This window comes from Magnolia sinica, chromosome 6 (genome assembly GCF_029962835.1).
Source record: "Magnolia sinica isolate HGM2019 chromosome 6, MsV1, whole genome shotgun sequence".
Lineage (NCBI taxonomy): Eukaryota > Viridiplantae > Streptophyta > Magnoliopsida > Magnoliales > Magnoliaceae > Magnolia > Magnolia sinica.
Window position 1 is genome coordinate 21,846,133 of NC_080578.1, and position 27,209 is coordinate 21,873,341.

The following is a 27,209-nucleotide window of genomic DNA, read 5'->3' on the forward strand; positions in this document are numbered from 1 at the left end:
TATATAGGTAGATTACAAGCTATTTAGGGAAGAAATACAAGCTGATCTTCAGCCCCTACCATATATACATCTATCTAAATATACTGTACAGCTAATATATCCTAATTAAGGAAGGAATAAATCTGTATAACTGTCATATCAGTCAAAGCTGTAGATATTAGCTGTAAATCTGCTATTAGCTGTAAATCTGCTGTAGATATTAGCTGTAAATCTGCTGTAAATCTGTAAATCTGCAAAGCTGTAAATCTGTAAATCTGTAAATCAGAAAGTCAGTAAATCTGTAAATCTGTAAAGCTGTAAATCTGCTGTGTAGATTGATATTTCCTTTGACATCCCCCCTCAAATTGATGCTGGTAAATCGACAAGCATCAATTTGCTAACGAGAAAATGATGGCGCTGACGTGGCATGGATTTTGTGAAGATATCGGCGATCTGCAAAGTTGTGGAGATATGTGGAAGAGTGATGACTTGATGATCATAGGCTTCCCTGATTGAGTGACAGTCAACCTCGATGTGCTTGGTGCGTTCGTGATAGACTGGGTTTGCGGCAATTTGGATGGCACTAGTGTTGTCAGCATGGAGTGGAGTAGGATGTACGGGAATGAAACTGAGCTCTGTGAGGAGACCACGCAGCCAAATGATCTCGGAGCATGCTGCAGACATGGCTCGGTACTCGGCCTCAGTAGATGATTTGGAGACGTGGTCCTGCTTCTTGCATTTCCAAGAGATAAGGGCATCACCAAGAAACATACACCAGCCGGTAGTAGATTTCCTGGTGTCTGGGCAGCCAGCCCAGTCAGCGTCACTATAGGCTTGTAGCTGAAGTGAAGAACCGGAAGGGAAGAATAAGCCACGAGTAGGTGTCCCAAGAATGTAGCGAATTATGCGGCGGACTGCAGATAGATGGAGATGCCTCGGTGCTTGCATGAATTTGCTGACGATATGAACAGCATAAGAGATGTCTGGTCGGGTAATGGTTAGATAGATAAGACTACCAACCAACTTCCGATAGGTAGTAGGATCCTCAAGAAGCTCCCCTTCGTCACGTCGATATTTCACATTAAGTTCCATGGGGGTGTCAACCGAAGTAGCGTTGGTGAGACCGGCTAGCTGAACCAGATCTTGACTATACTTGTGCTGATGCAAGAGGAGACCGTGCGGCTGATGATGCACCTCTAAACCCAAGAAATAGGTGAGCTGGCCAAGATCTTTCATGTGAAATGTAGAATTCAACAAAGTCTGAACCGCAGAGATTGCCTCCAAGTCAGAGCCAGTGATGACGATATCGTCCACATAAACAAGGAGGACGACGATACTGTGGATGTCCTTTGTAGAAAAGGAGAGGAGTCATACTGACTTTGAGTGAAAGAAAAACTAAGCAAAGTGGATCGAAACTTCTCAAACCATACTCTTGGTGCCTGCTTCAAACCATACAAAGAACGTTTCAGTTTGCAAACATCGTAGGTGAGGAAGTGGGCATACCAGAGGGAAGTTTCAAGTAAACGTCTTCCTTGAGATCACCGTGGAGAAATGCGTTCTTAACATCCATTTGATGTAAGGGCCAGGATTGGGATGCAGCAAGAGCGAGTATAGTTCGGACAGTGGTCATTTTGGCGACCGGTGCAAAGGTCTCATCATAGTCGAGACCATATTCTTGTTTGTTGCCAAGTGCCACTAACCGAGCTTTGTAACGATCTATGGACCCATCGGAATTAAGCTTGATAGAAAACACGAACTTACTGCCAAGGGGTTTCACGGAGGAGGGACATGGAACAACATCCCATGTTTGGTTTTCTTCAAGTGCGAGAAGTTCGGTTTCAATTGCTTTTCGCCAACACTCATGCTCCATTGCCTGTTTATAAGATGAAGGAAGAGAAATAGACGACAAAGTGGCTGTGAAGGATGAAGGAGAAGAGAAACCAAACCTATCTGGGGGTCTACGAACCCGAGTACTGAGTCGGAGAGAGGGAGGTGCAGGTGTTGAAACAGGAGCAGCAGTCGGGGAAGAAGCTTGAGGGGGCTCAGGAGGTGCTGAAGGTTGGTAGGAAGTGGCGGTGGAGCGTCGTCGATACACTAGGAGAGGTTTAGAAGGGACTGGATCTGCAAGAGAGTTAGGAAACATAGGCAAAACAGAAAATGAAGGAGAAACATGATCATGATGGGTAGAAAAGAAATATTGATTTTCGAAAAAAATCACATTTCTAGAAACTCGAATGCGACATGATTTGGATCATAGCAAAGAAAACCTTTCTGTTGTACTGAATATCCTAGAAAAGCACATTTAATTGATTGAGCCGTAAGTTTTGTGCGTTCATGTGCAGGAAGATGAACATAACAGACACAACCAAAGGTACGAAGGTTAGAATAAGTTGGAGGGTGACCAAATAACCTGGTGAAAGGTGAGTCATGGTTCAATGTGGGAGAAGGCAATCTGTTAATGAAATGGACAGCAGTGGAAAGAGCTTCACACCAAAATCGAGAGGGCGTGGAAGATTCTAACAGAAGAGTGCGAACCACATCAAGAAGGTGACGGTTCTTCCTTTCAGCCACTCCATTTTGTTGAGGTGTCGAAGGGCAAGACCGTTGAGAGATGATGCCATGATTCTGTAGGAAGTCCTGAAACAAATGAGACATATACTCACCCCCATTGTCAGAACGAAGGATTTTGACATGGGCCGAAAATTGTGTCTGAATATATGCATGAAAAATCTTAAAAACAGAAAATACTTCGTCTTTGGAATGAAGGAAATAAATCCATGTGAAACGACTATAGTCGTCAATAAAAGTGACAAAGTATTTGTAATTAGCATGCGAAGTGACTGGTGCCATACCCCACACATCACTATGTATCAGATCGAAAGGTTTGACAACATGTGGTGTGTGAAAAGGAAAGGGTAGAGTTTTACTTTTGCCAAGTCTGCAAGAATTGCAATCAAACTGAACAACACTAAGAGATGGTGTTTCATTATTCCCAAGAAAACCAGATTTCAATAAAGCATGAAGTACATTAGAGTTTGGATGTCCGAGACGTTTATGCCACGCTCGGTAATCAACATGAGCAGAATTACAAGCGACAAAAGGCAAAGAAAAAGAAGACAAAGGAAATTGAAGAGGAAAAAGACGTCCCACTTTAGGCCCCCTCGCGATCATCCGCCCTGACTGTTGATCCTGCACAACACAACCAGATTTAGAAAACTCTACTTTACAATCATTATCAACTAACTGACCGACAGACACAAGATTGGTGGTAAGACCGGGAGATACGAAGACATCAGTGAGAGAGGAGGAAACATCACCAGTGGCCGTGATAGGTAAATGATTGCCATCAGCAGTATGAATTTTGAGATTTCCAAAATATTTGTTTACATTGGTAAGAGAAGCAGCATTGTTTGTCATATGATGGGAAGCCTAATCAAAGTACCAAGGAGATGATGTAGTGAAGGGTTTACCTGAGAGTCCTAAAGCTGAAAATGCAGAAATAATCATTTGTTGAATCATGTCAGGGGTCACGGGTTGGACTGAAACGGGAGCAAGAGCAGGAGCACTTTGTGTTGTATTCACCAAACTACCCGCACTAGAAGAGCCAACTGAGACAGTATATGCTGTGTCCGATTTCTTGGGGGGTCGAGTTGGGCATTCCTTGATGATATGGCCATCCTTTTTGCAATAGTTGCAGAATTTTCGGGGACAATTTGCAGCATAATGACCAAATCCCTTGCAACAGAAGCACTGAACAGTGCTCATATCCCTGCTTCATGGCCTGCCTTGTGCTGCATAGGCTACAGGAACAGATGTAGATCGTCGTTGTTCCATGGTGGTTTGAGTGAGAAGGCGCTGTTCCTCGCGAAGAAGATCATTTAGGCATGTATCCAAGGAGGGGACAGATTCTCGGTTCATAAGATTGGATCTGGTGCCTTCAAATTCAGACCTTAGTTTCATTAGAAATTGATCCCTCTGAGTAGTTTCATGGACAGATTGAACAGAACTAAGACCTTCGGATGGTAAGTCAACATAAACTATATCAGTGTATTTAGCCCAAAGATTAGTGAATCTAGAGTAAAAATCAGAGATAGAAAGACTATCCTGTTGGAGAGTGGCCAATTCATGTTCAAGCTGGAAACGACGAGCAGTGTTTTGTTGACTGTAGACCTTCTTCAGGTATGTCCACATCTGAGCTGCAGTCTGAGAAGATCGAAGGTTCAAGATGATGTTGGGTTCAACGGATCCCAAAATCCATGCCATAACTTGTGCGTCCTTGACTTCCCACTTGGCGTGTCGGTCTTTGTCTTTGTCTTTGTCAGGAGCTAGGTTACTGCCATCAACATGTCCCCACAGCTCCTTACCTTTGACGAAAATCCTGAAATGAAACGCCCAAGCAGAGTAGTTCTTGCCATTGAAACGAATCAAAGAAACATCAGACTTATCGGAAGACATGAGGTCAACAGAACTAGAACAAGAATAACCGAGACTAAGAAACTTGAGAGCACGAGACAAATGGAAATTTAGAGCTATAGCTTTGATACCATGACAGTTTAGAGTCCTTCTGAAAAAGTCTGCCTTTCTTCATTGACAATTGCCCATTATATAGGTAGATTACAAGCTATTTAGGGAAGAAATACAAGCTGATCTTCAGCCCCTACCATATATACATCTATCTAAATATACTGTACAACTAATATATCCTAATTAAGGAAGGAATAAATCTGTATAACTGTCATATCAGTCAAAGCTGTAGATATTAGCTGTAAATCTGCTATTAGCTGTAAATCTGCTGTAAATCTGTAAATCTGCAAAGCTGTAAATCTGTAAATCTGTAAATCTGTAAAGCTGTAAATCTGCTGTGTAGATTGATATTTCCTTTGACAGAGTTGACAAGACAGGCCATAACACAATTTGTTACATGTTACTTAACATTACAAAGCATCCACGAGAATAGGATTGGTTTGAAGTCAATGTTTACCTCAAAGGTATGGGAAGGTAGCAGTTTCTCCATGACCGCAAAGGGAAAACATGTTCAAGATATAGTTTTGGCCAATGTAGATTTCTAACAATCTATCAAGTTTTGCTTGAAGACCACTCTCCCATTGGTTAAGGTTCTACAACTAGTTGAGTCAGATGAGGGGCCAGTCATGGGATATATTTATGAAGCGATGGATCGGGCGAAAGAGACGATCTTAAAGAACTTGGACAGATGAAGAAGCGGTATCTGGCTATATGGGAAATCATTGACCAGCGGTGGAATCTTTAGCTACATAGGCCCTTACATGCAGTGGCTTATTTTTTAAATCCTAGATTTCAGTATGATAAGAGTTTCCATCCGGATTTAGAGATCAAAACCAGCATTATATGAATATATTAAAAGAATGTCCCAGATTCAAGGTTAAGGGTCATTACTGATGAACAGATGAATAAGTTCAAAAGGGCCTATGGTTTATTTGGAAGAGAGGTTGCAAAATTAACAAGAACGATAAAGCAACCAAGTAATTTTTCAATTAGACTTCTTTAAGTTGTTAAATCATAAATGTATCATGTATGTTTTTAAGTTATTTAGTTCATTTATATAATTATATGTGATTGATTCATAAGTTTATGGCAGGAGAGTTATGGAGACGAGTGTCCAGAATTGGAAAAGCTAGCTATTCGTATTTTGAGTCTGACATGTAGTGCTACTGGTTATGACCGCAACGGGAGCACTTTTGAGCAGGTGAGAAATTACTGAATCCATTACTTATCTTATAAATTCATCATGTAGTGTTATTGGTCCTTATGGATACATTCAAAGAAGAGAAATAGACTCGACCAATAGAAATTGAATGCACTAATTTTCGTAAAATACAGTCTCCAACTCGAAGTCTGTCATGCAAAGAGAGAGGACCAAGGGCTTGATCCTACATGCCTATCGGATATAGAGTCCGACGATGAATGGACCACCGAGGAGGATCCTACACTTCCTACAGATAATACATGGATGGACATAGGTGAATTCTTTGTCAAGGAATTGGAGGATGTACAAGTTGTAGGCAATGTTTGCAATATCGATAATATCGGCCAATATTACCGTTATCGCTGGCCAGCGAGACGAAACCCATCAAAAGTCCCCGAAATCATTTAAAAATAAATAATAAAAAATTGTATCGTGCGATATATCGCATAATATCGCACAGTTTTTTGCGAAATCCCCAATATTAGCGATAATATCGCACATTACAAAGCCAACAACCATTTGAGGAGAGAATTCCAACGCTAGAAGGCCGGGAATGTCGGGTTTGCAATATTCTCAAAAAATAGAAAAAAAATTCCAAACAAAAAGAGGGAAATACATGTAAGAGGGGGTTTCAATACCTACAGAAGATGTGAGCGTGAATGGAAGCTAAATCTAGGGGGCCACCCGATCGAGAGGTAGTGGTGCGCCATAAGTGCGAAAAAAACCCCCGATTTTCCTATTTTTTCGTCGAACAGGGGAGAGATTTTCTGCGAAATGGAGATTTTGACCAAAAATTTGCCAAAATCGTAGGGATTTTGGATTTGAGATTTAGGGTTCCGGAAGGACCGGAACCCTTTCTTGCCGTGAAAATGGCTTTCGATGCCATTTATGGAAGCGGATCGGGTGGTGTACCGCACACCAGCGACCTAGCTGGTGAGTTGATGAGTTCTGTGGGCCCTACCATGAAGTAAATGTTATATCCAAACCATTCATCCATTTCGTGAGATCATTCCAAGGGTTGAACCCAAAAATAAGACAAATCCAAAGATCAAGTGGACCACACCACAGAAAGTGGTGGGAGATGAAACGTCTACCATTGAAACCTTTCTAGGATCGCAGAAGTTTTCGATCAATCTAATATTTGTTTTTTCTCTGCATCCATGTTTGTGTGGCCTTATGAATAGATTGGATGGAGAAGAAACATTACGGTGGGCCCTACGAATGTTTTAACGGTGGGAATCACTGTCCCGCTGCTATTTGTGATGTGGTCCACTTGACCTTTGGATATGACTCATTTTTTGTTACGTGTCCTAAAATGATCTCGCCAAATGGATGGTCAGTATAGATATAATAAATACATCATGATGAGGCCCACAAAACTTTAATCCTCTTTTCATAGTTAATACGCACATAGACATACACCAGCAAGGCCACTGACGTGCAGTACAACAACTAGTTGGCTTGCTTTACAAACAGGTTGTGGGGTCCACCTTGATGTATATGTTTTATCCCTACCATCCATCCGATTTTTCATATCATTTAGCGACGGTGGACCAAAACTTCAGCAAATCCCAATCTCAAGTGAACCACGGCATAAAAAGTGGTGAATAATCATTAAAAGCATTTTATAGGCCAAGAAAGTTTTGGGTTAAGGTCATCTTTGTATATTCCCTTCATTCACTTCTGGTTGACCTTATTGACGGGTTGGATGACAAATAAACATGATGGATCTACTTAAAGTGGGCCTTCATATGTTTTTAATGGTGAACGTTTAATCATCACTGTTTCATGTGGTGTGGTCCACCTAAAATTTGGATGTACTTAATGTTTGGGACAACATCCAAAAATGAGTTGAAAAATTGAATGGACGGAGTGGATATACAACATATCATCATGGTGGGCCCTACAATAGCACTGTTTTCTGTGGTAGGGTCCACTTGAGTATTGGATTGGCCTCAATGGTGGGTGTAATTGTCCCCACTTTTTTCTATGGTAGGGTCCACTTGAGTATTGGATCGGCCTCATTCTTTGGCTCAGCCCCTAAAATGGTCTCTCCAAATGGATGGACAATGTGGATACAACACATACATAATGGGTGGGGCCACAATCAAGGTTCCATGCACATCGTTCTCTGGTTCATGCTCTAAAATGATCTCTTAAAATAGATGGATGGTATGGATAGAATCCATACATCATGGTGGGCCCATAGTCAAGGTTCACCCTCAGTGCGACCCCAAGAAGTTTTTAATGGTGGTCGTTCAAGAATCACTGTTTCCTGTGGTGTGTTCCACATGAGATTTGAATCTACCTCATGGTCCTATCAGGCTCATGGTGTGGCCCACCATGATATTTGTGAGAAATCCACTATGTCCATCATTTTTTTGCACGGCATATTAGTTATCCAGTATGCATCATATATGAATATAGTTAGTTGTCTCAGTTCAATCAGACAATGCATACCTTAAGACCCTATACAAAGGAAACCTATTATGTGCACTTCTTTTTTGAGATTTTATAATTTAAAAGTGTGTATTGAGGTATTTTTTAATAATTCCTGAAGTTTCATTGAAAAATTCAACCAGTTTCCCAACGTTTCCCCATGTTTCCCAAAAAGTACGATAAATTACGCGATATAAATGATATATCCGGTGCGATAACCGATATGTATCTGTATCCCAAGGGTGCGATACATTGTGCGATACCGATATTTCGAACACTAGGTGTAGGTGCCTCTACCTTATGACCAGATAGGCGACGTGGTATGATTGCATGTTACATACTTATTCTTTAATCTCGTAGTCTTATAATTATTAATTAATAGTTTTACTTTCATTTAGTTATGCACTTACACTAAACTAATAAGCATAATGCATTATGCATAAACTATTTTGTAGGTCATAAAAAAACTTGCAATTAGGAACAAAACAAAGGGGAAAGCTAAAGTGGTAGAAGAGGAAGAAGAAGATTTTATTTTTTATTTTTTTGAGAGATGGGAAGAGTTTATTTCGATATCAAATTCTAAAGATGAAGATGATGTTGATAATGATAATATCATTGATGATAATGAGGATGATGATGGCGCCACCGTGGCCAATGAAGAATAGATTTGTTTTGTTTCCCTTTCATTTATAAAAACAAGTAAATAGTGAATACATTATACATGTAAAATGGGGAGAGAGAAAGGGTCAGTGTTGTCATGTGCCATCGCATATGCGATCGCATATGCGCATATATGTGTACGGATCGCATATGCAACAGTGGCATATGCGATCACTACACATATGCAATCGCATATGCCACATGTGCTAGAGTATGCGATCGCATATTGGCCCAAAAAAATAAAAAAAATAATCCTTATTTTTTCTCTATAAGAAGGGATTCTAAGCACTCCTACATGCACTCAAAGCTCAAAATCTCTCTCTATTCTCTATTTTGCTCTCTTACACTCTCTTACATATTTCTAAGCACTCCTACATCCACTCCTCTCCATCCATATTCCATATTTCTTTCAACTTTCAAGAATCAAGAATCAAGATTGATTTGAGATTGAAGTTTCAATCAAGCGAATATACGTCCACATTCAAGAATCAAGATTCAAGAGACATTGCTAAATCGACAAGACAACCAAGCTCTCCATCCATTGATGATTGAATTGAACTCTCTTTCTACTTTCTAGTTTGAGTTTCTAATTCACACAACACACCCACCACTCTCTCTTTCTATCTCTCTTTCTATCTCTCTCTTTTACTATCTCATTTTCTCTTAGAGTTTCATAATATTAATATCCGAGTTCAAAGTTCTCTAACAACTTCTATCAATTTTTTTTTTTTAGTTTGTTTGTTACTTTGTTACAACTTACAACTTACAACTTACAACTTACAAACTTACAAGTTCGAAGTTACAAGAATACAAGTTACAAGTTATAACTTAGCACTACTTATAACAAAAATTCAAGATCAATACTCAAGTCAAGGGTCAAGGACTCAAGGCAAAGGTGAAGACAACTTAGACAAGAAGTGAAGATTGAAGAATTTGGAAGTTGGAACCTCTTTTAAATTTGTAATTGTAATTTTGTTTGTGTGTAAATCTCTCTCTCTCTCTCTCTCTCTCTCTCTCTCTCTTCTACAAGTGTAACTCAACTCTCTCTCTTTCTCATTTTCTTTTCCCTCTTCTTCTCCCTTTCTACAAGTGTAACTCAACTCTCTCTCCCTCTATCTCCTTTTCTTTTCCCTCTCCTTTTCTACTAGACTACTACTAGTGTAAAGTGTGTAAGTGTGTGTGTGTGTAACTCTCTCTCTCTCTCTCTCTCTCTCTCTCTCTCTCTCTCTCTCCCTCCCAAGTCCCATCTCTTTAGTCTCTTTGGTCTTTACTCTTAAATCTTATTCTCTTACTTTAGTTTTTACTTTTTAGTTTACTTTCTACTTTCTAGTTACATTTTAGTACTAGGCTACTAGCAAGCAACCAATACACGCACCACCAACATGTCTTTTTCTCAATCTTCCTCTTTGAAACCCAAGTCGAATGACCCATGTTGGAAGTATGGGCACTACCACAGTGTTACGGAAAATACTCATATAGTATGTGAGTTATGTGGGTATGTGAGTTCCGGTAGTATTGCAAGGCACAAGCAACACCTTGCACATTTACCGAGGTCAAATGCAAAAGCATATGACAAAATTACTCCAAAAATCCGAAGGAAGATCATGGAGTATATGGACAAACAATCGAGAAAGAGATGCGATAGTGCTCTACGTCAGGAGGAATATTTGGAATGAGATGAAGCTAGTCCCACTCCCCCTACTTCAACAGGACAATCTAGACCACAAGTACAACCAACAGTCTTCAAAAGAGCCCAAGGGCATGGGCCTATGGATAGATGGTGTAGACCACACCCCGAGGATGTGATCGACCAAAGGAGTAGAGGGAAAGGGCCGACTCAAACAACTTTAGAGAACCGGTATAAACAAAAAGATAGGAAAACCACTATTTAATATATTGCTAAGTCGTTTTACCAAACCGACGTTGCTTTCAATGCCGTTAAATCGAGAAGTTTCAAAGTAATGGTTGAGGCTATAGGTTAATTTGGACCTGGGCTTAAACCTCCTTCATATCATGAAATGAGGGAGACATGCCTCAAAACAGAAGTTGAATATACACAATTCTTCATAACTGAATATAAGGAATTGTGAAAAACATACGGGTGTTCACTAATGGCTGATGGATAGACCAATAGATCCGATCGGTCTCTCATTAACTTTTTGGTAAATTGTCCAGCTGGAACAATTTTCTTGAAGTATGTGAATGCGTCGGGCCATTCACACACCGGAGAATATTTGTTTAACTTACTTGATAGTGTAGTTGAAGAAATAGGTGAGGAATATTTTGTACAAGTAATTACAGATAACGCAGCCTCGATGTAATGGTCAGTTGTCTTCTTATGGAGATGAGGCGACGTTTATTTTGGACCCCCTGTGCGGCCCATTGTGTTGATCTTATGTTAGAAGATATAAGTAGATTATTTATAAATGTAATTGCTAGGGCTAAAAGAATCATAGTCTTTATGTACAAACACGTCATTCTTCTCAGTCGAATGAGAAAACACATTGGTGGTAACTTGTTACGTCCAGCAGTCACCCGTTTCGCTAGAGCCTTCTTAACACAACAAAGATTACATGCAAAGAAATCAGAACTTAGAAGCTTTGTAGTGTCGGGCGATTTTACAAGTGGGCCTTAGTCAAAGAAGGCTGAAGGGAAACAGGTTCGACAAACAATCTTTTCTCAAACTTTTTGGACACAAGTGGTAAAGGCGCTAAAAGCATCCGAGCCCTTAGTCACTGTGTTGCAATTGGTGGACGAAGATGAGAAGCTTGCAATGGGCTACATATATGATGTGATGGAGAGGGCAAAAAATAAGATCATAGACCATTTTAACTATAAAGACCGTGATTACAAGCCAATTTTAGATATTCTAGATAAAAGATGGGGCAGCCAAATGTCATCTCCATTGTATTCGGCTGCTTACATCCTTAACCCAGCCTGTTTATTCATTTATGCTGATCCAACAGGAGCACTTGCTATGCTTATGGTTGGATTTATTGATGTCTTGGAAAGAATGATTCCAGATAAAGAAGAACAAGACAAGATCTCAACTTTGCTGGACTTCTACACAAAAAGTGAGGGGATATTCTCAAGAGATATCGTAATAAGGCATCAAACAATGAAATTACTAAGTACTTGACTTCTATGAATGTCAGTCTTAGACTCTTAGTGTCTTACAAATAGTTTTTGATGGGGACATCACGGCCACACGTGCATGCACACCGCCCCTTATGTAACTACGCCAGAAGAATGAGGACCCCACCGTCGATCTGGATCAATGATGATGTCCAGGGATGGCCTCTTAGTTAGGAGACAGTTTTGATTCAAAATAGTGGGCCCGACAGTCAAGAAAAGCCCACCATGATATCTCATGATCGTGGCCCACTAGTCGGATTGATCTCATACTTTAGGTCTTACTTATTGATATGATTTCGAACATCATGAACACTTTCGATTTCTTTGTTTAGTTTTTATTTTAGTTTACTTCATCGCCAAATAAAAGGTTGCGCACATGGTGCGAGTTTTGGGGTATAGGGTTTTCCTATAAATAGGCACCCCTTGTAGCTCTTTTGATTCATTAAAGATTAATAATAATAAAAATTGCGTTTTCCCACTCTCGGAGTTGTAAAGCCTAATTGGGTGCGAAGCCCTCCTTTCATCGAAGGGTTAACTACCGTGGTGCGAAGCTACATCTATCCCGATTCGCCCCCATCCATCGCCATCTCTACTACCCATCTTCTATCATCCCTTCTTCTCATCTCACCCCATCATCTACAGTTCAAATCAATCATCAATTGCAACAACTCTCCTCCCCACAGCAGAATTTCAGAATCTGGCCCTACAGGAGGGCTGAAACTTCGACGGAGCACCACGCACAAACCGTACATCAAATCGAGCTGAGATTTGGGGGTTTTGGAGTCCATCCTTGGCCGACCAGGGCCAAGGTGGCCATTTTCTGAATAGTGGACCCCACACACGTGCAGCTGGCATCACACGCGCAGTTGTCTGGCTCATTGTTGTTGTCCACGCGTGCAGTACTTCTTTGGTTCGTCTCCCTCCTCTCTTTCACTCCGCTTCCACCCAAAATCCCTAAAACTAACCCTAAATTACTCAAATCTCCAATTTTATGTCCATTTTCTTACCCTAGGGTTCCCCGAATTGGAATTTCTGAATCCCTTGGATTAGGGACTGATTTCTATGCATGTGTGGATGATTATTTCTTATCTTTGAGTATTGTTGGTTTATAATTTTTATTAATCCAGCCCTATCATGTGTAGGCCTGGACCCACATAGATTCCCCTTAATTGAATGTTTGGACTTTTATGTGGGATATGGAATTTATGTAATTGTTTCTGAACTAATGTGATCTTAAGCCTGAAATCTCGCATATCGTATTTAATTTTCATGTCCTGCATCAGTTTTTCTACAAAATCAAGTGTCTCTAACCTACTTAAATTGCTTTTCTCAGCTGACTAGTGAGATACCTATGGAGTGGACCCGAACAGGAAGGATCCAGCTCTAAAGAAGCTGGCTATGAGGATTCTTGGACTCACATGTTCTGCCAGTGGTTGCGAGCACAATTAGAGCACGTACGAGGCAGTAAGTTTAGACTGTTTAATAAATAGTATTATAGTAATTGTAAATTGTAAACTTCAATTTTTTTAGTGTAAGGCCTAAGCTAATTAGCTAAATTAATTACCTAAATAGCTAATGTCAAATGCGCTTTCTTTCTTGCAGATTCATACCAAGATAAGGAATTGCCTTGAGCAAAAAAAGCTCAACAACTTGGTTTTCGTTCAATATGATCAAAAATTGCGAGAACGATTCCAAACTAGGAAAGAAAAGCCCGGTTTTTTTTACCATATCTGCTTAAATGAGTTGGATGCAAATAACGAGTGGCTCGTACAGACAGAGGACCCGGTATTTGCTGGAGAGGACCTCATGAGCACAAGTTGAAGATGCTGCATACGGATCGATACCTGGTGAAGGTAGTACCACCCAAAGGCGAAGGATGGTGGGGAGCAGGGGGGCGAGTAGTAGCCGTCAACCCGTTGAAGAGGTTGAGGAGATTGAAGGAGATGGAGATAATGATGATCAAGCTGAAGATCATCCACCATTGGATGTTGATAAAGTATTAGTACGTACAGATGATGAAGAAACGGAAGAAGAAGTGTGTGTGGAAGAAGGAAATGACTCGAATGATGATGATGATGATGGTGGTGGTGATGATGGGCCTGGTGGTGAAATGCCACAATGGCTAATAGATCAATGTATATGATTATTGATTAGATTTAGATAAATAATAAATAAATAACTTCTTCATTTTGTTTACTAAGGGCCTGTTTGATTTCTGAGGGAAGAGGGAAATACCCTTGAAAAAGGTCATTATTACCTTTTCCCCGGTTTGAATTTTCAAATGCATTTTTGCCTTGAAAATTGGTCCGAAAAAGCTGACTTACATTTGTGGACCCCACTATGATGTGCATGACATATCCACACCGTCCATTTGTTTTATCAAAAGATTCTAGGGCCCAAGTCCAAAATTGAGACAAATGCAATGCACAAGTGGCCCATACCACAGGAAACAATGACCTTAAACGTCCACCATTAAAAGTTATTTTGTTTATTGGGCCCACATTAATGTTTATTTGTCATCTAACCTGTTCATGAAGTCATAAAAACATTGATAAGGGGTAAACACAAATATCAACTTCATCCAAAACTTCTGAGGGCCACATAAATTTTTATACGGCAAGCATTCAATTTCCATTGTTTCCTGTGGTGTGGTCCACTGGAGCTTTGGATCTGCCTCATTTTTGGGTTCATGGCCTAAATGAGGTTGACGTATAAGAAGAACGGTGTTGATACATCACGTACATCACAGTGGGCCCTATATTCATTTGGCAGCCATCCTCAATTTTAACGCCAAAAAGCTAAGCTGTCAACGTCCATGCAAGAAATGATGGGGTAATTACCTGGTAAGTAATTATTACTCATTTACCAGGTAATTACCTATTACCTCAAAAATCAAATAGGCCCTAAGTGTGTTGATGTTGATTGTTGATGTATATTGAATGTTAAATATTGATATTTCATATTTGTTAAATGTTAAGTTGACTATATTGTAGAATGTAGAATTGTTGATAAATGATCACTTAATATTTAATTCATTATGTAAAATTGTAAATGTAATTGGTTTTATTTTACTTAAATTAAATGTATTTCAAGGGCCAATGACATATAATAATTTATTCTATTTTTAAAAAAAAAAATTGAAAAAAAAAAAAAGAGTATGCGACCGCATATGCGATTGTGCGCACAGGCATATGCGATCGCACACGATCGCATATGCTATTCGACAACATTGGAAAAGGTTATTTTTATAATCATATAGAAAACCTGCTTATACACGGGATGGGCAAGGGTTGTTTTTTTACTTCATTATGACATGATACAACACAATGTTACAATTATGCATAGTATATAGTTGATCACAATTCACAAAATTAATGGATTAATGTCATCATGGTTAAATTGTTTGTTTTTTGTGCATATGCAAGAGAAAATGGTTGATTGATGTGTTTTTTAATTTTTCTGATTTATTTACATTTTTTTGTTTTTTATGATATTTTTATGAAAATCTTTTTAAAAAAAAAACATACAATTTACGATATGATTCATGATACAATACGATTCAAACCCGTTTACAATTTACGATATGACAACATTACCTACTACATCTAAAGTATGTGGTTCTACCAATCCATGTGCCCAAATTGACATAATCCCTCCACTAACCATGGTCATCTCCCATTAATCCAAGACCCATGCAAGTCAATGAGCAAACCACAAGATCTTAATCATTGGATATCCATCAAGCGTGAATAAAATATTTTTAATGGTTAAAACAAAAACAAAAAAATAACGTTGAAAACATTTAGAACCATTTAAGTGTCGAGCCCAACTACATACAACTTGATGGATGGTCCTATCAATAAGATGTAAGCCATAAAGTGTTCCTAAGCAACCAATGGATCCCTTGTTAGGTAGTATGGACTTCAATGGTATCAGAATGCATGGATCCAACCACACCCACATATGAGCCAATGGATTGACCTCATGAGTGTTAAAGCATATGATACTAGGAAATTGAACTCCCCGTATATTCTTAACTCTATGATTAGTCAAAGTTGGTAGATACACAAGTCGATCCAAACCAAGCATGATATGTCTCCCAATCCAAAGACTTGAAGCAATACTCCAATACAAGTGTCCAAAAAAGATCTAATAACAAGATCCCATATCCAAGAACACTCACTTATGTGGGGTTGGGCAAAGGCACCTTCCATATCGGCTCCCCACATCCCCTAACACGAGATAACTATACAAGAATAACCACAAATTCGTCCCAAAACTTGTTAGGTGGTCATGGACTAACAGGGTATTGAGTTCCATGGAATACAACTTTCCTTTTGCCAATAGTCATTGTGCTCAAACTCAAGTTCCCAAGGATGGCAAAGGAAACCCTCTAGTTTAATCCATGTTTACATAAACAGTTAAGGTAGACCCATATATTAATTATGGCATTAGTAACATGTCCATAAAGGACACATGGTCATCGAGATAAATGGTTGAGGTCAATCAAGGTGTGCCAAATCGGTTACGTATCGGCCGTAACGGCCGATACGTAACGGTGACGACAGATACTGTTACGCGTTACGGGGTTAAAACAGGGTCGCCTTGAAAAAGCAAGCCATAATTGTCGTTATGGAGCCATAACGGCTGATACAGACCGTAACAACTGTTACCCCGTATCATTGTTTTCAGGAAAAAAATAATTTAAAAAAAAATTAATTAAAAAAATCAAAAAAAGAACTTACTTTCTTCGTTTCTTCTTCTTCTTCCTCGTCTTTTACTGCAGCAGCGGCTGTAGTTGCACATGTTGCTGCTATGGCTGCGGATCGTCATCCACTTCCGCTTCTTCTTCTTGCTGCGAGCCTGTGATGCCCTCCCTGTCTCTCTCTCCTCTTTTTCTCGTTTTTCCCTCTCCCCTCTTTTCCCCCTCTATTTCTCATTTTTCCCTCTCTCTCTCTCTCTCCTCTTTAAACGAGAGGAGGCTACATGGCTGTTTCACAGCCATGTTTTTAAATAATAATAAAAATTAATACTCCAGTGGTATTTCATGCTAAGTGCACACACTGTTTTGTGGGACCCACCTTGATGTACGTGTTGTATATCTACGTCGTCCGTCAGTTTTTCCAGCTAGTTTTAGGGAATGGTCCCTAAAATGAAGCAGATCAAAATCTCAAGTGACCACATGGATTGAATTTCCACCGTTGAAAACTTCTTGGGGGCCACAAGTTTGCATCAAGCTGTTATTTGTGTTTTCCCTTTCATCCAGGTCCATTGGACCTTATCAGCATGTTGGATGGCAAATAAACATTACATTGGACCTTGGCAAGTTTTAATGGTGGGTGTTCTACGACCACCTTTTCATGTGGTGCAGTCCACCTGAGATGTGCATCTGCTTCATTTTTGGGACCATGCCATAAAATGAGATGGCAAGACAAATGTACAGCAAGGATATACAACACATACACTGAGGTGGGCCCTATGCTCACGGCCTCACCCACAGATTGCCTAGGCGCAATCACTACTGGACGGTGTTATCCGGGCCCCATCATGATGTATGGGCTTTATCCATGCCGTCCATCCATTTTTCCATATCATTTTTTGGCATGAGCTAAAAAATGAGGCTTGTGGACCATCACAGGAAATAGTGGTGATTGAACGCCAACCATTAAAAACTTCTTGGGGCCCATAAAAGTTTTGGATCAAGCTGAGATTTGTGTTTTCCCTTCATCTAGGTCTGTATAACGTAATCAACAGGTTGGATGGCCAATAAATATTACAATGGACCGTAGGAAGTTTTTAATAGTGGACATTCATCACAACTATTTCTTCTTGTGTGGTCCACCTGAGATTTGAATCTACCTCATTTTTTAGACTGTCATAAAATGAGTTAGCAACACATACATCAAGGTAAGCTCCACGTTCAAGGCCTCACCTACTAGTGGTCTACCTGAGATTGTATGCAGATGTTAGTTACCATATACTCTTTTCGATACAGCTTTCTCACCAAAGAGTGGAACGTTACGCTACCCCATAAACATGTTCAAAATCATAAATGAATGCATATTTGGAATATTTAGATTTTTCTAGATTTAATAGATATTTTTTAAAGATTGTTTTAACAAAAAAACAAAAAAAAACAAAAACAAATTTCTAACCGATACAGGGGGCATAACGCGGCCGTTACTCCCCCGTATCGGCTATTACACCATTACACCATATCAGTAACAGTGGGCACCGTTACGCCCTCCGTTACCACAACAGGACACCTTGAGGTCAATATTAGCTTTTCAGGGACCCAATACTAACATGGCACACTATCTAGATAACTTGTTCTTGAGTTTCACATACATCACATGTGAAATTTTTTATTGCATGTATATCACACATCACACTCTAATAGTTATCAAAGTTTTCTCCAAAAACATTCTCTTTGCTCTCAATTCATTCTCTTTGGTTTGATTTTTTTTCCATCTTCTTCCTCTTCTTCTTGAAAGATAAACTCTAATTTTCATTACACAGAGAAAATCACAATGGATTGAAGCAAAGATGATGTGTTTTCTTATTAAAACAATTATTTGTTATGCAGTATGTAGAAATGTGTGTACTTGTGCTGATAAATACATGAATGCTTTTATATAGAGAGAAATCGTTAACTGATTAATTACCATCAACCTATGATAGTGTTTGATTGTAATCAACTATGTTATAGTCTATTACATTGAGACTGTAGGAGTTTTGTGCTCCCATCGCCATTCAAACACTATCATAGGTTGGCAGCCGGCGTCAAACTTATCCAATAACTTTCATCGTGAATTTGATTATCCGAACAATATGACATTCCAAATTCATGCTAGGGTGTTCCCAGTGTAATGAGATATGGACAAGGATTGGTTGGGGCATCCTCTAGAAGCGACGCACGGCGACAACTCCTGGTTGTTGTTCGAAGTAGCCAAGGGTTCCCACGCCATTCTGGAGATGCACAGGTAAAGAAACTAGCCCAAGAGAATAGGATTCGTCTTGCCACATGGAATGCAAGAACATTGACAGGTAAGAGTATGGAGTTGGTATGGAGCTGGTAGATATGATGAAATGAAGGAGAGTTAACATAGCTTGTATTCAAGAGGCCATGTTGAAATGGGCTAAAATTAGAGAATTTTATGGATATAAACTTTAGTATATGAGAAAGGCCAATAATAGATATGGGATAAGGATAATGGTAGAAAAATATTTAAAGGATGAAGTTATCAATGTTAGTAAAGTAATAGGATTTTAATTAATGAAACTTGTGTTAGAAAAGGAGATAATCAATGTTATTAGTCCACATGCACTACTAGTATGGTAGCAAATAGAAGCAAGAGACAATTCTAGGAGGATATAGATGGACTGATGCAAGGAATCCCGAATGGAGAGAGGATATTCATACAATGAGACTTAATGGTCATGTAGGGAAAAAGAAGTAAAGACATGAGAGCATACAATCTAGATTTAACAAACACATACTTTAAAACGAGGGATGAACATTTAATAACTTTCACAAGTGGATCACATACAAGCCAAATAGATTTCTTTCAGAACAATCAATATGTAAAGATTGCAAGGTTATATCAGGAGAGTCTAATTCCGCAACATAGGTTAATGGTTATGGATGTTAACAATATGAGATGGAAGAAAGGGAGTGAAATTAATAGGCGCCTAAAAACTAGGTAGTGGAATTTAAAAGGAGAGAAAATAATGTTAGTTAGAAATAAATTGATGGAAGAAGGAAAGTGGAATGTCTAAATGTTATATGGAATGAGATGGTTGAGTGCATTAGAAAAGTGGCAAAAGATGTTTTAAAGTTTTTTTTTTTTTTTTGGTGGGGGGGGGGGGGAAGAAAGGGAGTGAAATTAATAGGTGCCTAAAAACTAGGTAGTGGAATTTAAAAGGAGAGAAAATAATGTTAGTTAGAAATAAATTGATGGAAGAAGGAAAGTGGAATGTCTAAATGTTATATGGAATGAGATGGTTGAGTGCATTAGAAAAGTGGCAAAAGATGTTTTAAAGTTTTTTTTTTTTTTTTTTTTTTTTTTTGTGGGGGGGGGGGTTCGCTTGTTTTATTTAATAGGTTTGATTATGTTAACCCTTGTTCCAAGCTGGGCATCATCAGGATGCTCCAGCTTGAAAGGGGGGGGTAAAAACCAAGTGTTGTGATCAGTTGAATAGGTGCCATAACTATGTTGAATAGGTTTGTTAAAGAGTTGAATAGACTGGACTTTTGAGTGTTGGGCCCAACCCATACAATGGACCCATACACAATTCTCACACGGTGTATTTAAATATAAATAATAGGAAGGTGCTAGGGTTTTCTCCAAGCGCTCCTCACACATTTCTCCCCCTCATCGCTCATTGTGTCTCTCCTCTCTTCTTCCTTTCGCATCTTTCCATCCACCAGAGGCATCCCTAAGATCAGCACTATGTAGTCGTTCAACTTTGGTGATGGAATGACGATGTACAAAAAGCTATTTATGAGAAACCATGTTTCAAAGCCTAACAAAGAACTAGAAATGATGAAAATTTTGAACATTATAAAAATGCCAAAAAGACTACTAAGGAAGTAGTGAGACTAAACACAAGGCTTATGATGTTCTTTATAATAGATTGAGGACACGAGAAGGTAAGAAAGATGTCTTCAAACTCGAAAAAATTTGAGAGGAAAGGTAGGGACCTAAATCACGTTAGATGCATTAAAATCGATAAAAAGAGGGTAATACTAAACAACAATGAGATCAACAGAAGGTGGAGAAGTAGTTTCAGAAGTTGTTAAAAGGCAACCACTCTAAGGGCATACGGATACAAGGAACCATAAATTCAAAAGGCGTCGAGGACCAAGATGCTTTCCTATGATTAGGATAGCTAAAGGGAAAGAAGCTTTGAAAACAATAAAAACAGGAAAGACCCTCAGACCAAATGATATACCAATAGATATTTGGAAATGTATGGAAGATATTGTGTTATTTTGGTTGACAAAGTTGATCAACAAGATTGTAAGATCGAAGAAAATGCTAGATGAATAGAGGAAAAATGCCATGGTACCCATTTATAAGAATAAAGGAGACATGAAGTTGCACTAATTATCGTGGGATTAAACTTATGAGTCATACTATGGAACTTTGGGAAAGTGATTGAGCATACTAAGGCATAAGATGTCTATATTAGAAAATCAATTTGGTTTCATGCCTAGGAGGTCTACTGTTAAAGTTATTTTCCTACTTAGGCAATTGATGGAGATGTATAGGGAGAAGAAGGATCTCCACACAATCTTTATTGACCTATAGAAAGCTAAAAATAGGATCCCTAGAGAGTTAATCTAGTGAGTGATGGGAAAGAAAGGAGTTTCAAGAAGACATATTGACATGTCTAAGGATATGTGCAAGGAAGCGGTAACAAATGTGAGGACTATTAGGAGTGAAGCAGTTTATAGTCGAGTAGGCTTCTAATGTTGAAAACTTAAAGGGTTGTAATCTGCACTTTTTAGGAGTGTAGCCGCTTCGCTATCTCAGCGGCTAGACTCTCTCTTTGTGATTCTTAATAAAGTAATTGTTACCTTTCAAAAAAAAATGTGAGGACTATTAGGGCGTGTTTGTTTTTGGCGGGCAGGATGAAATCATTGCGAAATGGGTAATAATTACCATTTCGCATATTTGACTGAGAGAAGCGCGGCGTGCAGATGGCAGGGGCGAAATCACATTTCAAAGTCTGGGGATTCGCTAGGAAATCTCGGCGATCCGGGCGAGATTTGCTTCACGTCTCGAAGACAGGACGGAAGGGAGGGTGGTCCGCGAGAGCATGCAATCCCGCTCATCTCCATCTATATATTGGTGTATCCACCCAAACAGCGAAACGTCTCTCGCAATGCTCCCTCACAGGCACGTCTTCCTGCAAACCTCATCTCGCATGTAATCCCGCCCCACTCCAACTTCGCATTTGCAATTCCGCCTGACTTATCGTCTTCCTCTTGACAGGTTTAATCCTGAATATTTCACTTGCCGTGCTTGGGCAGGAACTCCGCCGGTCGCAACAGTGTGGTGAAGGGACGCGACACCTCAGCCCAAACCGCTCCACCACAAACGCAAGTACGTCGTGTGAATGTATCACCTGCTATCCGAGATTTACTTTTACGCCAATAGTGCTGGATAGGGTACACGGTCGTTCCGTTTTTGAACAAGTGATGGACGGTCGTTCATCAATGTTCGGATCGTGTTGATCCGATGGCTATCAATTGCGTACTGAGTTAATCAGTATGCTATCTTATGTACTAAGGCCCATGGTTGCATGGCCATACGTTCTAGACCGTCCAACTCATATGTCCTACTGTTGATGAAGGGGACATTGGAGAAGCGACCATCCCTTTTTCAATCCTAGCCGCATTTTTTTTCTCTCATTTTGTTTCCAGGTACCTTTTCATAGGCTGTTTATACGTAGGGTTATATGTTTGATGTGGTATTTGTAGAGTGCTCCATTTGCTGCAGGATTCACTAGGTGGATGGTCTAGATCGTCCATTCATGCAGCCATGTGGCCCATGTAATGGGTCAGCCAAGGTTGATTGGGCTCCAGCACAATAGACCTTATTCAGCTACTTCTTGTTGTTGTTGTTGTTATCATCGTTCTTGTTGATGCTACTGTTGTTTCTGTTGTTGTTGTTTGATTGATTGTTTGTGCATTTCATTGTGGGTTGTGCATTCGGTGGTTGAGTTGTTGCTCTTGAGAGCATGGTTTGATATGTAGTCAGAAACTAGCATGTATACCCTGATACAGGGGTGGTAGGGGGCCATATGATCCTGCATCAGTGGGTTACTGATTTGTTACATGCAGACCAATTCACAAACCTTGCTTGAGAGTGCTTATCATGTTGTTCTTATTTGTGAGTGGTTTTTGGTATTTTTTTTCTTTCTTTCTATTTTTTTGTCACTTTCTGTTATTTTGTTAGGGTTTAGATTTTCAATCCTTTTAATAAATTTGTTGGGTTTGGGTCGGACCTATCATCATTATGACCAAAATCCAACCTGACCCAATCCAACCCATTGCCACCCCTAGCTGGGCCCACCTCTCAGTGGTCATGGCTGAAATCTGGTGGGGCCCACTGGTGAAGATGTCATGAAAAATATACCTCCAGTGGAAAATGTTGGACCCAGTCATTTTCCTGCAAATTCATGGTTAGGATGACATATTACTGGGCAGCTAATAGCAGTTGACATATAGGCCAACCAATTGTTGGGAGAAGATAATTTTGCTCAGCCCCCCATCTAATTTTGACCCTTGAGGAATCCACACTATGTCCTTCCATCTTGAATGTGTCTTGATGTTCCAGGAAGCAGGACAATACATAAACTGTTTTTCTAACTTGCTTGTCTCTATGTCTGACTTGCATTCTCAGTATGTACGTTAGGATCCTTTTGTGCAAGGATTTTGCAAATTTTGGAATAAGCCTAATTCTGATTTTGGTGGGCTACATGCTCTCTATGCATGATTTGCTTCAGAAAGTGGTGCATTCCTCCCACCTAATCCCAATTCTGGAAGTTCTAGAAAAAGCTAAACACAAAATTTGTGATTTAGAAGAAAATGTTTTTGTCACATGATTCTTACTAGAAAGCATGGTCACCACTCACCAACATAATTATGATAATTGTTTAATATTGATTTTACAGGATTCCCTACCGAAATGGCCCCCCGTATTTTGAAACAAATAACTGTTGAAATGTATCATGCTTGTTTCTGTGCATGCTCCATCTCTTCAAATTATCTTTTATAATGCCCAAAAGCTTTGTTTGAACCTTGATCATAGAGCCAACATTATATAGCTTGGAAAATTCTATTATGATTATATGATCTAGAGTCATTTTCCATTTGAAATGAGCAGATACGTCCAAATTTGTTGATAGTTGATAGCATATTTGGAAATATTACTAAGTAGGTTTTTCAGCAGCCCATCCACTTAGTATTTGTGCCTGAACAGAAATGGAAATTACTGTCATGAATTCTAATTCCAGCTTGTTCTGTCCCAAAATACATATTTGGGACAGAACATGAAGGCACTTTCTTATCTTAACTGAGTTTTGCATGGAGCACATATACAGGTGGCATACATTGCCATTGACTCAAATTAAATTGACTAAATTTTTGGAGCTCGCTGTTGTTAAGTCAGTCCCAAAATTAAACTATTTGAGCAATCCAGTCGGAGGATGACATGCATTCATTTACAAGTAATTTCTAATTGCCTGTGTATCATCCAGACGGAAAATACAATCAGTGTAAATTATCTGACTGTAACATTTCGATAGTCCATTACATTGATGAACATTAACATGACAACGCGCACTGTCATGGTTGGTATTATCCAAATAATCTGATGCTTGGATGATGATAACTGTTGCATGGGAACTAAACTTTTGAAACATCCACAAAAATTGTCGTGTCATCATCCTAATCAAAGTCACATGCATCCTATATAGAGAGGGGTGAATCACCATGGCTGGGAGCGACTGGACGAACAAAGAGTTAGAATTCTTCGCGGTTATATTGGCTGCGGGATCTGCTACAATCACTGCTGAGGAGTATTGTCGCACGTACCTCTTTCGAAACCCTCCCAGGTCTGCTGATTATGACTATGCCCGTATTATCAATGGGATTATTAGGGCAAAAGAGACTGATTGTGTTTCGCAACTACGGATGAAAAAGACCACGTTCTTCAATCTTTGCTCAATCTTACGAGATAAGAGACTATTGGCGGATGCGAAGCACGTATGGAAAAACAACTTGTCATGTTTCTCCATACATTAAGCCACAATGTCCGGAACCGAGTAATTGGACATCATTTTATAAGGTTAGGCGAAACCATAAGTCGATATTTTAATCGAGTCTTGGATGCAGTCGTTTCTTTATATGTAGACTTTGTTACACTACCTACACTCGATACCGCATCTGAGATTTCATCAAACCCACATTGGGTGGAATACTTTCAGGTATGATAATACATACTTATCACAATTGATTACGATCTGTCGGGATTACATTACATATGCCAATATCACCTAACGATTGACAAGTTTAACTTAGGATTGCATCGGTGCAATTGATGGGACACACATCCTAGCTTTCGTAGCATCTGCGAATAGTGCTATCTATCGAAACAGGAAAGGATACATATCACAAAATATCCTGGCTGCTTGCAAGTTCGACATGAAGTTCGTGTACGTGTTAGCGGGATGGGAAGGTTCCGCATCAGATGCACGCTTTTTGCAAAGCGTCTTGACTCACTCAAGCGATCCTTTCGTAATACCCCATGGTAAACCCATAGGCATCAAGTACTCTGATGGCTTTATAACATCAAACGAATAAGAATTGGTATTGATCAGAAATTATTTTTAAAATGTAGGTAAATACTACGTAGTTGATGCAGGATATGCGCACTCACCCGGTTTCATGGCCCCATATCGCGGTGTACGTTACCATCTCAATGAGTATCATACCGGTCGATAATCATCCAATGCTCGAGAGTTATTCAATTATCGCCATGCACAACTGAGGAATGTAATAGAAAGATGTTTTGGAGTTTTGAAAGCCAGGTTCCCAATTCTGAGACTGCTCCACAATATCCTATACAAACTCAAGTAAAGATAATGCTAACTTGTTGTGTGTTACACAACTTCATAAGGATATCTGGAGACAATGACATGTTTGAGTTTGAGTCGTCATCAAGTTGTGGTGCCGATGGTGTGACCCCATCACCTACAGAAGTATCCGTCCTCGATGAAAGTCGTGTACTTTTGAATGTCACTCCACATGAAAGAGATGAGTGGGCCAGAAAACGCGATGAAATAGCTTCCAGAATGTGGAACCAAGCTCATCTAGTGAGTCAAACAAATTAAATACATTGTAATAAGACATACATCAACGATGGTTTTTGGAGTAGCAGTCAAGAATGTCCCAACTAGATCACCAATGCCTTTGTTCCATATTTTGTTTTATTTAATATGCAAGCTTGTTTATAAAAAAAAAAAAAAAAAAAAACCTGGATGGACTTCATATTATTTACTCATGGGGTAGAATGATTTTTTGAACTTGTCGTCGCATCATTTATCTTCTCACAGATTGAGGTAGACCGAAGTGGCTCCATGTCACCGAATAGACGAACCGTACTATCTACTCCGACGAAATATCACCTGGGATCACCTAGTAGTACCCCACGGAGATCGCCCAGGAACCATACAGTGAACAGTGGAACTGAGTAGTCCTATGGAGGTGTCCTTCATTGGACAGACGACATGGACGACATCCTAATCGACGGGCTAATGGAGGTAGTCGTTGTCGGAAGAAGACGTGGTGTTGGGTTTAAAATAGAATCATTTACAGGAATCGTAGAAAATATGATGTTGAAGTTAGGCCTCAAGATCACTAATGCGAACGTAAAAAATCGCATCCACACAGTGAAAAAAAAAACTTCTTCACTGTCAAAGATCTACGGAGTGCGTCTGGTTTTGGATGAGACCCAAACCTACAAATTGTCGTCGCATCAGATGAAGTGTGGATGGACTACATTAAGGTATAACTCGTTTAACATTTACATCACATCTCATCATACAAAGTGCAATGTTAATAACTAGTTCTTTTTTTGTGTTGTGTCTAGTCTCATCCAGATGTTGCTCAATTCTGTGGCAAACCCATGCCTAAATATGATGATCTCGAGTTCATTTTCGAAAACTATAGGGCTACTGGTAAAGCATGTGTCACTGGCAACTTCCCTCCCTGTGCAACCACTCCTTGATGGAGAGATACACATGTGTCATCCAACCACACTGTTGATCTGAATAATGATATTAACATAATATCTTCTTAAGATCTTGGCGAGGATACACCGCATATCCATTGGTCTGACGACAGCCGTGGAGGCAATAACATTCCTCATCCGAGTCCGACACAGCATGGGAATGCCTCCCGCAACACGAATTCCACAGTTAATTCTAAAAAGAGACCGAGGGTGGAGTGACCTGTTGATATGATTGGCACCGGGATGGTCAATATTGGGGGTGCCATGAAGTCAATTGCCATTTCAATCGACAGGGGTCCGAACTTTGGTCAGATGGCACAAATTATACCGACTTTGGAAGAGTTGGGGGGACTGACGGCTGATGAGGTCTTATGGGCAACAAAGTTGCTATCGAAATAAGAAGCGTATGGGGCCTCCTTCCTTACCTTTGACAAAGAGACGAGAATTTCATTCATAAGGATGCTGCT

At 39.6% G+C, this 27,209-nt stretch overlaps 1 protein-coding gene and 1 long non-coding RNA gene across 4 annotated transcripts in view; one reads left to right on the plus strand and one right to left on the minus strand.

Moving 5' to 3' along the window:
* The window catches only part of LOC131248513 (plant UBX domain-containing protein 8-like), a 53,173-nt gene that overhangs the window by 21,014 nt on the left and 4,950 nt on the right, over positions 1–27,209 (minus strand). The gene's annotated exons all lie outside the window — the stretch shown is intronic.
* LOC131248515 (uncharacterized) lies at positions 25,052–26,144 on the plus strand. The gene is made up of 3 exons (XR_009172275.1): positions 25,052–25,260; positions 25,351–25,446; positions 26,066–26,144. It is a non-coding gene; the product is annotated as an uncharacterized LOC131248515 (long non-coding RNA).